Genomic DNA, 17,846 nt, shown 5'->3' on the forward strand with positions numbered 1-17,846 from the left:
CTGTCGTCTGTCGTCTGTCTGTTTTCGGGCTGTCGTCTGTCATCTTTCGTCTGTCTGTCGCCCGTCTGTCGTCTGTCTGCTGTCTGTTTGGTCATTAGTCGTCTATCTGTCGCCTCTCCATCGTCTGTCTATCGTCTTTTCGTCGTCTGTCTGTGGTCTGTCTGGCGTCTGTCTTTCGTCTGTCTGTCGTCTGTGTGTAGTCTGTCTGTTATCTGCCTATCGTCCATCTGTCGTATGTCTGTCGTTTATCTGTCGTCTGTCGGTCCTTTGCCTGTTGTCTGTCTCTCGTCTGTCTGTCGTCTATCTGTCGTCTGTCTCTCATCTGTCTCTCATTTGTCTCTAGTCTGTCTGTCTATCTGTTGTCTGGCTGTCGTTTGTTTGTTTGTCGTCTGTCTATCATCTGTCTGCCGTCTATCGTCTCTCGTCTGTCTATCTTCGGGCTGTCGTCTATCATCTTTGGTCTGTCTGTCGCCCGTCTGCCATCTGTCTGTTTGGTCATCTGTCGTCTGTCTGAAGGCCTTTCTATCGTCTGTCTATCTTCTTTTCGTCGCCTGTCTGTCGTCTGTCTGGCGTCTGTCTTTCGTCTGTCTGTCGTCTGTGTGTAATCTGTCTGTTGTCTGCCTATCGTCCGTCTGTAGTCTGTCTATCGTTTGTATGTCGTCTGTCGGTCCTTTGCCTGTTGTCTGTCTCTAGTCTGTCTGTCGTCTACCTGTGGTCTGTCTCTCATTTGTCTCTCGTCTGTTTATCATCTATCTGTCGTGTGTCTCTAGTCTGTCTGTCTATCTGTTGTCTGGCTGTCGTTTGTTTGTTTGTCGTTTGTCTATCATGTGTCTACCATCTATCTGTCGTCTCCCTGCCGTCTCCCTGCCGTCTCAATGCCGTCTGTCATCTGTCGTCTGTCGTCTGTCGTCATTCGTCTGTCTGTCTTCGGGCTGTCGTCTGTCAACTTTCGTCTGTCTGTCTTCGGGCTGTCGTCTGTCATCTTTCGTTTGTCTGTCGCCTATCTGCCATCTGTCTATTTGGTCATTTGTCGTCTGTCTGTCGCCTCTCCATCGTCTGTCTATCGCCTTTTCGTCGTCTGTCTGTCGTCTGTGTGGCGCCTGTCTTTCGTCTGTCTGTCGTCTGTGTGTAGTCTGTCTGTTGTCTGCCTATCGTCCATCTGTCGTCTGTCTGTCGTCTATCTGTCGTCTGTTTCTGGTCTGTCTCTCGTCTATCTGGTATCTGTCTGTCGTCTGTCTCTCATCCGTCTCTCATTTTTCTCTCGTCTGTTTATCATCTATCTGTCGTGTGTCTCTAGTGTGTCTGTCTATCTGTTGTCTGGCTGTCGTTTGTTTGTTTGTCGTCTGTCTATCATGTGTCTGCCGTCTATCGTCTGTCGTCTGTCTATCTTCTGGCTGTCGTCTGTCATCTTTCGTCTGTCTGTCGCCCGTCTGCCATCTGTCTGTTTGGTCATTTGTCGTCTGTCTGAAGGCCTCTCTATCGTCTGTCCATCGTCTTTTCGTCACCTCTCCATCATCTGTCTATCGTCTTTTCGTCGTCTGTCTGTGGTCTGTCTGGCGTCTGTCTTTCGTCTGTCTGTCGTCTGTGTGTAGTCTGTCTGTTATCTGCCTATCGTCCATCTGTCGTATGTCTGTCGTTTATCTGTCGTCTGTCTCTTATCTGTCTCTCGTCTATCTGTTATCTATCTGTCGTCTATCTCTTGTATGTCTTTCGTCTCTTTGTCGTCTATCTAGTCTGTCGCCTATCTGTCATCTATTTGTCTATCGCCTGTCTGTCGTCTGACTATTATCTGTCTATCTGTCATCTGTCGTCTGTTACTGCTTGTGGTCTGTCATCTGTCTCTCGTCTGCCTGTCTTCTATCTGTGGTCTGTCTGTGGTCTGTCTGTGGTTTATTTGTCGTTTGTCTGTGGTCTGTCTGTAGTTCGTCTCTCGTCTGTCTGTCGTCTGCCTGTGGTCTGTCATCATCTGTTTGTCGTTTGTCTGTCATGCATCTGTCGTCTGTTCATTGTCTGTTTGTCGTCTGTCTGTCGTCTGTCTCTCGTTCGTCTGTCGTCTTCCTCTCGTCTGTTTGTCGTTCGTCTCTCGTCCATCTGTCGTAGATCTGTCGTCTGTCCATCGTCTGCCTCTCGTCTGTCTGTCTCCATCTATCATCTGTTGTGATCAATGACGATTGGATTTTTGAAGATTTGTCTTTGATAAAATTTTTCGCAGTGTCAGATTACCATCAATTCTAGACAAACTTTCAAAAATCCATAGCTGTCTTTGATTGTGTTTTTATTACTCCCTCGGCAGAATGAACCTTGGTAAGTCAAGGGGAGTAAAAACATTTTAAGGAAAATACTAAACCTCCAACTTTAAAAATAGCGGAAATATGAATTTTGAAACCTAAGGAAATGTTGTGATTAGGTATGTTCGGTAAATGGCTACTTTCATATTTTGTCGAGATTTCATGACTTCTAGAGTATGACCTGCCCTGATCTGACGTGACCTCTAGAATATGGAACAATAGGTCTTCCGTTTTCGTCTGTCTGTCGTTTTCGTAGATTTTTATTAGACCGATATTCTTCGAAACTACGGACCGATTACTTAAGAAAAAACGTGCAGACGGCCAAAACCTAATCAGAATTTGTCTAAACATTCCCACCAACAATTTAGTGACGTCGCCTTAAAATTTTGCTAAGCAAATGTTATTAAAATTCTATAAAATAATATTTTTTTACCGTAAGTACTCAGATTTTTGAAGAAAACATCAAAATTTTGTAAAAACCTTTTTATGCCGAGAGAGCAATAAAAATGCGATCAAGGGCAACCATTGATTTTTGAAGATTTATCTTTGATACAATTTTCGGGTTCTCAGATTATTACCAGCAACTTCAAAGTTTTTTCTAAAATCATATCTCAGACTTGGACAAATATTCAAAAATCCATGGCTACCTTTGATCGTGTTTTTATTACTAAGTTTATTTTTTCTTACACTGACTGGCACTGTCTATGTTTTTTTTTTATAAAACACTGGATTTGCTTGATTGTAGTTCAGGTGCCAGAGAACGTCTGTAAAATAACATAAAAGCAATTTTTATACTTCTGTTAACATACAAATTTTCAAAAAACTGTCGCCCAACAAACAAAATTACATTAAATTTCATTCTATTTATCTACTCATTTTTGAAGAATCTTTCGAACGTGGGCATGTTTCAGCAGCTACGCTGTAATTTTTGTGTGTTGGAGCGATCATTATTAGAGTAAAAATGTAGATAATAATGTCTTGTTTTTTTTGTTGCAGGTGAATTTCAAAGCGAAATTGAGGATCCTATTGTTTTGGGTAAGTATCAATAAAAATAAATTAAATGAGTAGATATCCCGTAAAAGCCAAGTTTAATGAGAAAAATACAAAAAAAAGGTTGTAAATTCAGGTTTTCTTCCTACGTATCTCTGAAAAGTGAAAGTATATATGTATGCGATGTAAAACAACAAACCAAGTATGTCTTATATTTCATAAATTACTCGTCATTAAACTTGGCTTTTACAACATACTAACTATAAAGGAGCCATTACCTAATCTGAAAAACGCGTAATTTAATGGTAGTCAACGATCGACAAAAACGACGTTTTTTTTGGTTGCAAAGTGTCCATAAATTTTGTTTATTATTAAAACAAAAAAAAAAACGTTAGATTCAGTCAATATCGAACTTTTTCCCAAGTGTGTATTATCACCGAAGTGAAAATTCCCACAAAATAACAACCAACGTATATTCCTATGATAAATGAAACTCATACCAGACAGAAGATAATATCATCTCAGCCTCGTCGGCAGCATTACTTTAAAACTAATTCTTGCGGGATTTCTCTAAGTAAGACACCGAGCTTTTAAGTCTGGCGCAGATTTCCCATCGACTTTTCCTATTTTGCCGCAGAAACTAGCAAAAACCCACTTCCTCTGCCCCTAATAACGCATTTGCATCCTCCACAAAGCCGTGCGGAAAAAAGTGCATTTCCTCCCTACTAAGACGCAGATTACCGCACCGTGTCAAGATTAACAGGAATTTAGACAGCAAACAACAGGCCCACCCGGACGCCCTTATCAATACCCGTGTCTTCACCCCACGAAGCAATTAATCATCGAGAGAATGAAGAAAATTTCCGCGATAAATTCAAAACGAAATATTTGCATCTAATTAGGGGAAGCTGCGACTCGAAGGCCACTTTTGGCGCGATCTCGAGTATTGTGGGTGTGATGGATGGCTCATAAGCGGCATGTGAACACTTTTTAATCCACTTTAATGCAATAATCTGGTCAAAATTAAATTTCTTTCGGTGAGGACTCGCAAAGAAACGTGCTCCAAAGTTTGAACTCCATGAAGTCATTTCATTAGGCAGTTTTTGTGCGGTAAAGCTAAACTTTTAAGGGATGGAGTGGCGCACTTTGTTGAACTGAATTTATGCCGGCGATCGAGGGCCGGGCGAAGACGGGCTTGTTTAGCAAATTGAGGTGGATGGAGGCGGCGCCGAAGGTAATCAGGTGCTCGCGAACGTAATTTGAAATATTTTTGGGGTGACTGTCGCATTTTTGCGATTTTAGTGTCTTATATTAATCTAAATCTAATTATCTTGCTTCTGTTTATATTTTATCTTATTAGACTAGTAGTAGTTGTAAATTGCGCCTTGTCTTCTCATCCGAACACTCTTTCTAGCTAGTAATGTCACGTACTCACTAAACTACACTAAAATGTTGTTTTAAAATATCATATAAAGCTTCAAATCTCTCTTCTTTCATTTTCAATCAAATTAGCTTCAAAATATTGCTCCAATCGTTCCAAATAACAACAACAATGTATTCTTCAATATTACCAATATTAACGCAAACTTTTCTTGACTTAAGTACTTAAATAATAGTTGATAAATTAAAAATGAAACTTTATTTTTAAGATGTTTCCTTTTACACAACAAAATTTTTTCAAACGTCTAGCTAGTTATATCAAGGAAGAGTGTTTGGATGAGAAGTCGACGTACAATTGAAGTTCTCCATTATTATTTATTTTTATATTTACAGATATTACGTCTGAGGTTCTAAATTTAGTACACTTTGGTTTGGATTCTAATAGGAAAAGGGATCAGTTGTCTGTAAATATTTTCTTGGGGTTTATTTGTTTCACAAATCGCCTTATTTTTTCTTTGATATTTTCACCGGTTAGCTGCCTCGTACTGACCATCTACTAAGACAAAATCACCACAGGTTTGTTCAAAATTGTCATTCCCTTTTGTTAGTAGACAAAGTAGATTACGCTACGATAAACAAAATGTTCAGCTCTAGTTTTTTCCAAGCGAGTGCTTGCGAATCTCTAGCCAGTGCGTATCAGTTCGGAAAGTACTCGAACAATGATCCGCGAAAGTAAAGGGTTGCGGCAGAACGGCGATGAATAATGTTGTTGGCATCGTAAACTTATATCTTTTAAGGATGACTGCTCAATAACTATAAAAGTGCCGAACGACGTCGTGTTTCAGATAAACTTGTTCGAAGTGACGCCGTCGAGGTTTATGCGAGCCTTTATTAATTTTCTTGGCGGAATTTTTCGCAAGAAAACCCCGACCCGACACGAAAAACTGCTTACCTGGTGAAAATCTCATTTATCAATACCTTAAACCAGAGCTACGAGTTCCGTTTTATTAGCTCGCAACAATAGCGGAGACGGTGTAGGAATTTCGAGATCGATCACTTCCAGCTGAGTAATTAGCGAGCGAGCGAAGCGAGCTACGTCTCATACGAAATTATGTCCCGACATTTATTACTCCAAGGCATTCGCCAGCCTTCAGACAAGTCGAGATCCCAAATCTCAACTCAGTTTAGTATTCATACTGAGGTTATGTGAACAGAATTCGTAGCCGTTTAATTAACACGCTTTTACGAGTTGTTTGTCAGTTAACATTTTATTATTTGCTCGAGAGTATCCACGGTTATTTCGTACCGACTTTACGACATCATCAACCCAAGCTAAAGAGGGATGTAAAATTAATTAACGGATCTATGATTTATCGCTTCCCAATATTGTAGCGCGCTACGCTAAATGAATAATTAAAATCTTTACCCACATTTTAGCTAAGTTTTTACGGCGGGTAATGGCTCCAAACTCATTAAATTTTATCGGTTGACTTGAGAGTCTTCAGTGTGTTTCTGTTGTGCTGGATACTTCATTTTTTGCTAAGAGAAAATCAATTCTTGACAGTGATGGCTCGTTAGCAGCCGCACCGAGAGCAACTTCTCGCTTCTGTTTGTATTATTTAGTTTGGCGGAGTTAAGTTTGCAGGGAAAGAAAAATACTCGGGGATGATTGGGTTCATTCCGTTTTCTTTCTCTTTTTGAGGAAAAGCAAGCAAAAATTTAAACAATCTGGTGTGTCGAAAATTATAGAAATTATACGAACTCAATTTCATTTTAATTATTACTCACGAAATGCAAAGTCTTAAAGTTTAATCACAAACTATATCGAACATTTCCCAGTGGGATCATTTGAATAATATATTTTAGACATCGCTCTTGAGTCTCGCGATCTAGATGTCTTATTAGATTCACATTTAACATTCAGTACACACGTCCAATACGCTATTTCTAGCGCTAATAACATGTTACGCTTAATAATAATAATAATAATAATAACAATAAATTGATTAGAATTCAGTTGAGTTGAAAATAAATTGTGATTACACACTAATTGTATCTTAATATGTACACCTTCTAGTTCTATCCTGAGATATATTCACCTCTCTCCCATCTACCTCAACATCCCCGGAATCCTAATTCGCCCACCGCCGACACAAAGCCCTCGGAACCTTTGCCGTGCTCCGGGAAGCCGATATACCATCAGCATACACGCCATAATACTCATGCAAAATATGTTTGACAGCACGTGTAGATTAATCGTTCGAGCATTTCGCAATTATCGGCTGCCTCCTGTGCTCCTCCAAGGGCACTTTACAGCGAACAGAATAAATTGGGCTGCGCCCTCCAAGCCGCCGATAAAATTATAAGCATCTCAATATTATCCGGTTTTTACAACAGCCGGAGAAAAACGAGATGCGCGTCGAACGGGGCCGTGTTTTCGGCGATGGGGCTGTTCTCATCGTGTTGACACTTACGTCTCTTCGAGTGTTCCATCCTCGAAAATGATTACCGCTTTCACAGATTTTTTCGTGGGATCATCAGCGTTATGAATAAGGGAGCGGCGCAGGGCTGGTCGGTAAAAAATGTAGGTGGATGGAATGGCGGTTGGGGAGGGGGTTAATGTGGATAAAAAATGAGGATTGCGTCAGAGTTGGAATGGGGCTGGTTTTATTTTTTAATAAATAAACACTGTGACGATATGCAATTATTTAAGATTCTGATTCCGAAAATGTAGCATGTTGATGGTCACGGGGCAACATTTTCGAAAAAATCGGTACGAAATGCGAATTTTTGAAAATTTAAAAAACAAACCACCAGGATTCCCCGAGAGTCTTCCAGTTATTTCAAAAATAACACCTCAAGGCACATCGATATTCTTTCAGTTATTTCAAAAATAACACTTCAAAGACACCCGAGATTCTTTTAATTATTTCATAAAAACACGGAGTGCCCCCAAGATTTTTAGTTATTTGAAAAATAACACCTCCAGGGCCTCAGAGATTATTTCCAATTCTTATTTCAAAATCTTTAAGAAAAAAGAGATAAGTAGCCCCCAGGATTCTTTAACATTCTTTAAGAAACACACAAGGGACCTTAAGATTCGTTAATTATTTTTTTTGCAAAAAACCAGACAACGTACAAAAAAAATCGCTAAAAATTTGCGAATTATTAATGTTTTAAAACTAAATTTTACCGATTATTATTTTTGTTAAAGTAGCTTTATTTTGAGCCCAAACACGATGCAGTTATATCGTTTTATTCAGTTGTAAGTTAGCAAAATGTCAGACTATGTCGGACTGTCAAACGAAGAAGTAGCTTGCCTAAAAGAATTATATTCCACAATCGAGTCAGAGGATGAACTTAATGTTTCTGATGAGGAATTTGAAGAACCAGGCAAAATTTCCGAAGACTGTGGCAAAGTATTTCGAAATTTTTTCCAAAATTTGAACATTGTCGAGTAAATGAATCATGATAAATTAATACTGAAGTCGTACTTACCCCGTTTTCAGTTCTTTTCGGAAAAATATCCATTTTCTTTCGTGTTCACAGCACCAACACAACACATTTCCACTAATATTTATTAATAATAATTGAGAAATGCGCGAAAAGAGTCCTAATTTTAAGCCAAAGCGGAGCTCCAATGTTACTGCCATCAGACCGAAATCTAAACTGAACACAAGGGGCCGAAAAATGCGACCTTTTATCAGGTAGCTCACGTGACAGTGACGTCATCGTACGTCACGATGAGATTGCAAAAATTATGTGTTCTTAGGAAAATGGTTTTCGGTTTAATTATCATATATTAATAGTTATCATATTTGAACATTATGAATCATCTTAATTATGTTTAAATTTTAGTTGATTATATCGCGAAAATGTATAGCTTTGACCCAACAACTTCAATCGTTTCGAAAATTTTCCCAAAATCTAAACATTGTCGAGTAAACGAATCACGGAATCCGATGAATTAAAACTGAAATCGTACTTACCATATTTTTGGTCCTTTTCGGAAAAATATCCATTTTCGTTCGTGTTTACAGTACTAACACAACACATGTTCAGTGATATTTATAAATAATAAATTAGAAATTCGTGAAAAGAGCCCTACTTTTATGCCAAAACGGATTCCGATGATGCTGCCACCAAACCGAAATCAAAACCAAGCACAGAGAACCGAAAAATGCGACGTTTTATCAGGTAGCTCACGTGACAGTGACGTCATCGTACGTCACGTTTCATATTTGGCCGGGAAAATGCACATTTTCGGGGATAATTTAACATTGTTTAAACAAATTGATTTGTTTTTAATAATTTCGGGTTTGTAAGAAAACGAGGTCCGGTTTAATTATCATATATGAATAATTATCATATTTAAACATTATAAATGATATTAATTATGTTTAAAATTTATTTATTTATATCGCGAAAATGTATAGCTTTGATCAACCAATTTCAAAAAAGTTAAACATTGTCGAGTAAACAAATCACGAACCCAATAAATTAAAACTCAAATCGTACTTACCATGATTTTCAGCCTTTTCGGAAAAATATCCACTATCCTTCGTGTTCACAGCACTTATCACAAAACATTTTCGCTAATATTTATTAACAATAAATTAGAAATTCGCGAACACGTGCTAGTTTTAACCCAAAACGGAACTCCAGTGTTGTTGCTATCAGACCGGAATCAAAACTAAACACAGAGGACGGAAAAATGGACCCTTTAACAGGTAGCTCACGTGACAGTGACGTCATCGTACGTCACGATGAGTTTGCAAAAATTATTTTTCATATTTTAGCTCAGAAATTGTACATTTTTGGGGTTAATTTAACAATGTTTAAACAAACTAATTTGTTTTTGCTAACCTCGTGTTCCTAGGAAAATGATTTTAGGTTTAATTATCATATATTAATAGTTATCATATTTGAACATTATGAATGATGTTAATTATGTTTAAATTTTATTTGATTATATCGCGAAAATGTATAGCTTTGACCCAACAACTTCAATCGTTTCGAAAATTTTCCCAAAATCTAAACATGTCGAGTAAACGAATCACGGAATCCGATGAATTAAAACTGAAGTCGTACTTACCTTATTTTCGATCTTTTTCGGAAAAATATCCATTTTCGTTCGTGTTTACAGTACTAACACAACACATTTTCAGCAATATTTATAAATAATAAATTAGAAATTCCTGAACAGAGCCCTACGGAGCCAAAACGGAGTTCCGATGTTGCTGCCACCAAACCGAAATCAAAACCAAACACAGAGGACCGAAAAATGCGACGTTTTATCAGGTAGCTCACGTGATAGTGACGTCATCGTACGTCACGATGAGATTACAAAAATTATTTTTCATATTTTAGCTCAGAAGTTGTACATTTTCGGGGTTAATTTAACAATGTTTAAACAAACTAATTTGTTTTTGCTAACCTCGTGTTCCTAGGAAAATGATTTTCGGTTTAATTATCATATATTGATAGTTATCATATTTAAACTTTGTGAATTGTATTAACTATGTTTAAATTTTATTTAATTATATCGCGAAAATGTATATCTTTGACTCACCAACTTCAATCGTTTCGAAAATTTTACCAAAATCTAAACATTGTCGAGTAAACGAATCACGGAATCCGATAAATTAAAACTGAAGTCGTACTTGGCCTGTTTTCGGTCATTTTCGGAAAAATATCCATTTTCGTTCGTGTTCAAAGCACTAACACAACAAATTTTCCGTAATATGTATTAATAATAAACTGGAAATTCGCTAAAACGCTCCACTTTTACGCCAAAATGAAGCGACGATCTTGCCGCCATCAAACAGAAATTAATCCTGAACACAAAGGACCGAAAAACCTGACCTTTATACAGGTAGTTCACGTGACATTGACGTCATCGTACGTCACGATGAGACTGCAAAAATTATTTTTCATATTTTGGCCGGGAAAATGCACATTTTCGGGGATAATTTAACACTGTTTAAACAAATTGATTTGTTTTTAATAATTTCGGGTTTGTAGGAAAACGAGTTTCGGTTTAATTATCATATATTGATGCTTATCATATTTAAACATTATAAATAATATTAATTATATTTAAAGATTATTTAATTATATCGTGAAAATTTATAACTTTGATCGACCAACTTCAATCGTTTTGAAAATTTCCCCAAAATTTAAACTTTGTCGAGGAAACGAATCACGGAACCTGATAAATTAAAACTGAAGTCCTACTTACCCTGTTTTCGCTCCTTTTCAGAAAAATATCCATTTTCTTTCGTGTTCACAGCAATAACACAACACATTTTCCCTAATATTTGTTAATAATAAATTAGAAATTCGCGAAATTGCTCTACTTTTACGCCAAAAGGATGCGACGATTTTGTCGCCATCAGATAGAAAGGTAATAAGGTAGATAGAAAAACAACTTCGATTAGGGGAGATGATTCAAAAAAATATTTTTTCAGTTAACGGGTCCACCATTCCAAAACTGTTAAAATCTTGGACTTCTGGTTTATGCCATTCGATTCCTTAGGGTTTTAATAGGGTAAACGATTTTTTAGGGAGCATAAATTAACCGTTCGGACTTGAGAGATCGATGAACCGGACGACGTTATTTTTCTAGACGTATCATTATACAAAAAAATATTACAATTACCATTGGTAGACAGTCTCAAATTATTTAATAATTCAGGAAACATTAAGTAAACGAAATCCTGGACTTCGGAATATTAAAATGAAAACAAAAGTTGTAACAACCCCGAGTAATTTAATTTAATAATCATCGGTATTCCATTTTACGAGTAGACTTAGAGTTCTAATCAACATATTTTTGGATTCACCAATTATTTACATATATCAATATTTGCAAAATCTGTTTGAAAAAATACCATATAAAGCATAGCCCAGAAACCATTAATATTTTATTTTTTGTCTCAAAAACCGGTATTGTGGACCCAGAATTTAAATAACTGTGTCAGAAATTATTCCCGACAAGTTCCACGCTGCCCTAACAAGCCATTTAATGAAAACCGGCCGGCACACAAATCATTTGAATTTTTGCAGCGTCTCCCCCACCGTTGTTAGTATGCACATATGAGCAAAGAGATTTGTTGTTAAGCTTCGCCAGATTTATGTGGCTTTGGGTTAGTTTAACCTTGTGTAAGTCCGAAACGTATATATCCGCATATAAAGTGTACAGGCCCAAATCCCTAATATGTCAAGTTTCTTATACCGCCACATCAATTCGCGTTGTTCTTCGGCAAAATAAAAGCACCCTCTTCGATGCCCTCCTTTTTTCACTTAAACTCTTTTTACGCTTCCATTCACGACTTGTAAAGATTAGCTTCGAAAGAAATTTATCATCGGGAAATATTTGAAAGGAACACGAAACATCCCCTAATTCAGTCGAGTACAAGTTTTTTATTATACGCAATTGTTTTGCTTGATGGCACTCCGGGGAGCCGTTTCCGGTTTAATAAATAACGCAAACAACAAAAAATCGTAGAAAGTGTCCACGATAGCGCGCTTCCTCGTAATTGCCGTCAAATTTCCGAAAAGGACAAATCTGTTATTAAAAGCAATGGTCATAAAAACGAACGTGAATGCGGCTCGGGGGTGGATTGGATCCCAAACCGATTATTTTTTAATAACCGCCAAGTTATCGTGGCTCGGGTTGGGTCAGTCGGTGGCAATTAATGCAGAAAAAGTGCCGTTTCAGATAAAATGTGGCCGTTATGGAAAGGATCACTCTGAATAGCCGATACTGGATATATGAATCGCTCTTTCGATTTGGCGCGGAATGTCCGTTGGAGCGGCGCTTTTATTTTCTACGTCGTTTGGTTTCAAATCGATGGAACCAATTCTAACAATAATTACCTGTAAAATCTGAAATGGTATAAGCATCAGAATTGTCGGATTTTTGGCGCAGTCGGTAGGATATTATCTGAATGATCTCTCGACGCAATCAATTTTCACATGTGTAAAGTTCTCATTGAGCGCCACACTATTGGCTTGCAATGGTAATCTGACAGATCTGGACAAGCAACATCGGTATTCGTAGTTTAACTACGTATCAAACGTGCTATTTGTTTGTGCCAAACCAAATAAACATGACAGTGTTTCATCATTTGCGCTTCCACTGTTGAGAATAAAGCGATTATCTCAGGGTAAATGGTAATGAATTTGCCGAATTCTCCCTGATTACCCTCATTTCTTTAATTGGTAATTGTGTTACTGAATTTGTGAAATGTTAATAAATTCGTTTAATTCTGTTGTGTATTCTTGTGTAATACAGAATAATATTTATAATATTTTTTTATAGACAATTTGGTTTTACTTTTCTCTCTAAGCAGTTTACATTTATTGATCACAACTCTAGGGAAAAAGTGACAATGAATTTCGCCAGGCTAGAGTTCACTTCCGGCCTCGATTTTTTCATAACTGCAACAGTTTTTCCAGAATCGAACCCTGAATTATCGAAATTTTTGAAATTTTCAAAAATTTGCATTTTGTACCGACTATTTCGAAAATGTTGCTCTGTGACCATCAACACACTATATTTTTGAAATCAGCACATCCAGATCTACATCACCAAATTTTTTCAGAATTTTTTGACACCATTTGTAAAAGTGAAATTTTTCCAATGGTCCCCCCTTCTTCAAATTTCGGCAAATTTTTGACATTTTCGAAATTTAACTGAATACAGTTTCTTGTAGATTTCGATCTCCAGAACTCACTTCCGGCCTCGTTCCTTTGATAACTGCAACCGTTTTTCCAGAATCGTACGCTGAAATATCGAAATTTTTGAAATTTTCAAAAATTCGCATTTCGTACCGATTTTTTCGAAAATATTGCTCTGTGACCATCAACACACTATATTTTTGGAATCAGCGTATCGAGATCTACGTCCCTGAATTTTTTCACAATTTTTGGACAACATTTTTAAAACTGAAAATTTTCCAATGGTCCCCCCTTCTTCAAATTTCGGCAAATTTTTGACATTTTCGAAACTTAACTAAACACATTTTCTTGTAGATTTCGAGCTCCAGAGTTCGCTTCCGGCCTCGTTTCTTTCATAACTGCAACAGTTTTTCCAGAATCGAACCCTGAAATTACGAAATTTTTGAAACTTTCAAAAATTCTCATTTCGTACCGATTCTTTCGAAAATGTTGCTCTGTGACCATCAACACGCTATATTTTTGAAATCAGCACATCGAGATCTACATCACCGAATTTTTTCTGAATTTTTAGACAACATTTGTAAAAGTGAAATTTTTCCAATGGTCCCCCCTTCTTCAAATTTCGGCAAATTTTTGACATTTTCGAAACTTAACTGAATACAGTTTCTTGTAGATTTCGATCTCCAGAACTCACTTCCGGCCTCGTTCTTTTGATAACTGCAACCGTTTTTCCAGAATCGAACGTTGAAATATCGAAATTTTTGAAATTTTCAAAAATTTGCATTCCGTACCGATTTTTTCGAAAATATTGCTCTGTGACCATTAACACACTATATTTTTGGAATCAGCATATCGAGATCTACGTCCCTGAATTTTTTCAGAATTTTTAGACAACATTTGTACAAGTGAAATTTTTCCAATGGTCCCCCCTTCTTCAAATTTTGGCAAATTTTTGATATTTTCGAAACTTAACTAAACACATTTTCTTGTAGATTTCGAGCTCTAGAGCTCACTTCCGGCCTCGTTTCTTTCATAACTGCAACCGTTTTTCCAGAATCGACCTTTGAAATATCGAAATTTTTGAAATTTTCAAAAATTCGCATTTTGTACCGATTCTTTCGAAAATGTTGCTCTGTGGCCAACATATATACACACAACACTATATTTTTGGAATGAGTATGTCGAGATCTACACCTCTGAATTTTCTCATAATTTTCGGACGACATTTTAAAAAGTGAAATTTTTCCAATGGTCCCCCCTTCTTCAAATTTTGGCAAATTTTTGATATTTTCGAAACTTAACTAAACACATTTTCTTGTAGATTTCGAGCTCTAGAGCTCACTTCCGGCCTCGTTTCTTTCATAACTGCAACCGTTTTTCCAGAATCGACCTTTGAAATATCGAAATTTTTGAAATTTTCAAAAATTCGCATTTTGTACCGATTCTTTCGAAAATGTTGCTCTGTGGCCAACAACACACTATATTTTTGGAATGAGTATGTCGAGATCTACACCTCTGAATTTTCTCATAATTTTCGGACGACATTTTAAAAAGTGAAATTTTTCCAATGGTCCCCCCTTCTTCAAATTTTGGCAAATTTTTGATATTTTCGAAACTTAACTAAACACATTTTCTTGTAGATTTCGAGCTCTAGAGCTCACTTCCGGCCTCGTTTCTTTCATAACTGCAACCGTTTTTCCAGAATCGACCTTTGAAATATCGAAATTTTTGAAATTTTCAAAAATTCGCATTTTGTACCGATTCTTTCGAAAATGTTGCTCTGTGGCCAACAACACACTATATTTTTGGAATGAGTATGTCGAGATCTACACCTCTGAATTTTCTCATTATTTTCGGACGACATTTTAAAAAGTGAAATTTTTCCAAGGGTCCCCCCTTCTTCAAATTTCGGCAAATTTTTGACATTTTCGAAACTGAACTAAACATATTTTCTTGTAGATTTCGAGCTCTAGAGTTCACTTCCGGCCCCGTTTCTTACATTACTGCAACAGTTTTTCCGCAATCGAACACTGAATTATCGAAATTTTTGAAATTTTCAAAAATTCGCATTTCGTACCGATTATTTCGAAAATGTTGCTCTGTGACCATCAACACACTATATTTTTGAAATCAGCAAATCGAGATCTAAGTCCCCAAATTTTTTCACAATTTTGGGACAACATTTTTAAGAGTGAAATTTTTCCAAGAGTCCCCCCTTCTTTGAAATTTTCAAAAATTCGCATTTCGTACCGATTATTTCTAAAATATTGCTCTGTGACCATCAACACACCATATTTTTGAAATCAGCGCATCGAGATCTACATCACTGAATTTTTTCACAATTTTTGGACAAGATTTTTAAAAGTGAAAATTTTCCAATGGTCCCCCCTTCTTCTTCTTCAAATTTCGGCAAATTTTTGATATTTTCGAAACTTAACCAAACATTTTCTTGTAGATTTCGAACTCTAGAGTTCACTTTAGGCCTCGTTTCTTTCATAACAGCAACAGTTTTTCCACAATCGAACCCTGAAGTATCGAAATATTTGATTTTTTCAAAAATTCGCATTTTGTACCGATTATTTCGAAAATGTTGCTCTCTGACCATCAACACACTATATTTTTGAAATCAGCATGTCGAAATCTACGTCCCTGAATGTTTTCACAATTTTTGGACAACATTCTTAAAAGTGAAATTTTTCCAAGGGTCCCCCCTTCAAATTTCGGCAAGTTTTTGACATTTTCAAAACTTAACTGAATACAGTTTCTTGTAAATTTCGATGTCTAGAACTCACTTCCGGCCTCGTTTCTTTGATAATTGCAACCGTTTTTCCAGAATCGACAGTCGAAATATCGATATTTTTGAAATTTTCATTTAATTTACCTTAAATAAAAAAAAATATTATTAGTAATTTATGTACAATTTCAGGTTGCCTGATTTAATGTAACAATACCATGACGAATTTTGTTATAATTTATGCTTTACCCAAAATATTTTTCTGTTAGATAGATATCTACCAATCCACAATGCTTTAGTCTTGATGAGGCTTCAATAAAGCAGAGTGAAATGTCGGCAGATAGCATAGACACACGTTTTTGCTCATCAATAGACGATAATAGTATGATTAGTATTTCAATGCATACAGGACAAAGAAATATCATTTTCAATTATATGGAGTGTTTTGTTTTTTAGGACAAAATATAGTATTCTTTGGTAGTGTTCTGGGTTGCGTTCCCAATCCTGCTGGGCTCATTATTACTCATGAATCACCCTTTATTGAGCCGAAATTTGTAATATCATAGCATGAATTAAAATATGGAATACAATATTTTAGTATGAATGGACTCCGAACCCTTTGTGCTTACGCAACTGTTGTTTTGAATAAATTATAAAAAAACTCAACCCACTTCCAGAAATAACCCGATCGCCTTCCCGATAACCCTTGCCGCATTTTTTGCCCCCCGAATTTGTTTCTCGCATAACACATGGCTTTCGCTCCCCGATAAACAGACAATCCTGGCGTAAAACAAGCCGTCCGGCACGCGAGCCGTAGCCAAAACAAGTGTTTACACGATCGCCAAACATGTTTTATCAGAAATGATAAACCGCGTTCCATTAATTAACTCTGACTTTTTAAAAACACCGCCGCAGCACAAAGACACGAAAACGCCCCATTAATCCACCGGAGCTGGCCTCACTTTCATCGCGCCTTTCCATTTGGCAAAGTGCATCGGACTGTATGAAGAATCACAAACCAAATGGATTTTTAACATGAATCCAATTTAAAATAATGAAACACCCGCCGCACCTTGGAGCGGAAGCGTTTCCGTCGTGATTCCGAACTGATTTATCCTTCTAAAAATTGTTATCTTGTTTTAAAGCAATTTCTGGTGTACGTGCGCCGGTACATTGTGTAATAGTGAACCCTCCGGAAACCAATTTAGTTAGTTTGGAACTTTGTGTTTGTTGCAGCGTGACGTAACAAGCATGGACAGGTTGCGATGCATGCTTTTGATTCCGGAGCTGGGAAGGGGGAATGTATACAATTTGGCGTTTCTTGCGGTTGCAAGCTGAGCGCCCCATTGTGTTCCGTAATTTTGACAGCGTTATTAGACCTACCGTCGAATGCATTTGATATTTTCTGACAGGTACTCGAGCTGGCGGAAGCCGGAATTTAGTTACATCGATTTCCGGAACTTGAGAAATCGAGAAATGTTTATTGAAACTAACGCTTGCGGTGGCAAACTTGCAGAATTTAGATTTTCATTTAAACCAAAAAAAAAAATCGAGAGAATGAAGTTGCTAGTGACTGCTGTCGTGGAGTATTACTGGTTGCATATAAGCTGATAATACAGCTACAATAAACTTTATTGAAATTTACTAAATTCTTCGAAATTTTTATCATCGACTATAATATTTAGAGAGCGGATTTCTAGGTTTAATGCTTTTTGTGAAAAATGTAAGCACTTCAAAACTTTTTTATATCTGTAACTATGATAAAATTT

General features: G+C 36.9%; 1 protein-coding gene across 1 annotated transcript in view; it reads left to right on the forward strand.

Moving 5' to 3' along the window:
- Positions 1-17,846, forward strand: part of LOC135127731 (chaoptin) — a 477,252-nt gene that overhangs the window by 162,914 nt on the left and 296,492 nt on the right. Inside the window, exon 4 of the mRNA XM_064054314.1 lies at positions 3,285-3,323. The gene's annotated coding sequence lies outside the window, so the exon portion shown is untranslated. The remainder of the gene's footprint in view (positions 1-3,284; positions 3,324-17,846) is intronic.

Source organism: Zophobas morio, unplaced genomic scaffold, assembly GCF_036711695.1.
Source record: "Zophobas morio isolate AGI-343-1 ecotype UQ-CSIRO unplaced genomic scaffold, CSIRO_AGI_Zmor_V1 ptg000012l, whole genome shotgun sequence".
NCBI lineage: Eukaryota > Metazoa > Arthropoda > Insecta > Coleoptera > Tenebrionidae > Zophobas > Zophobas morio.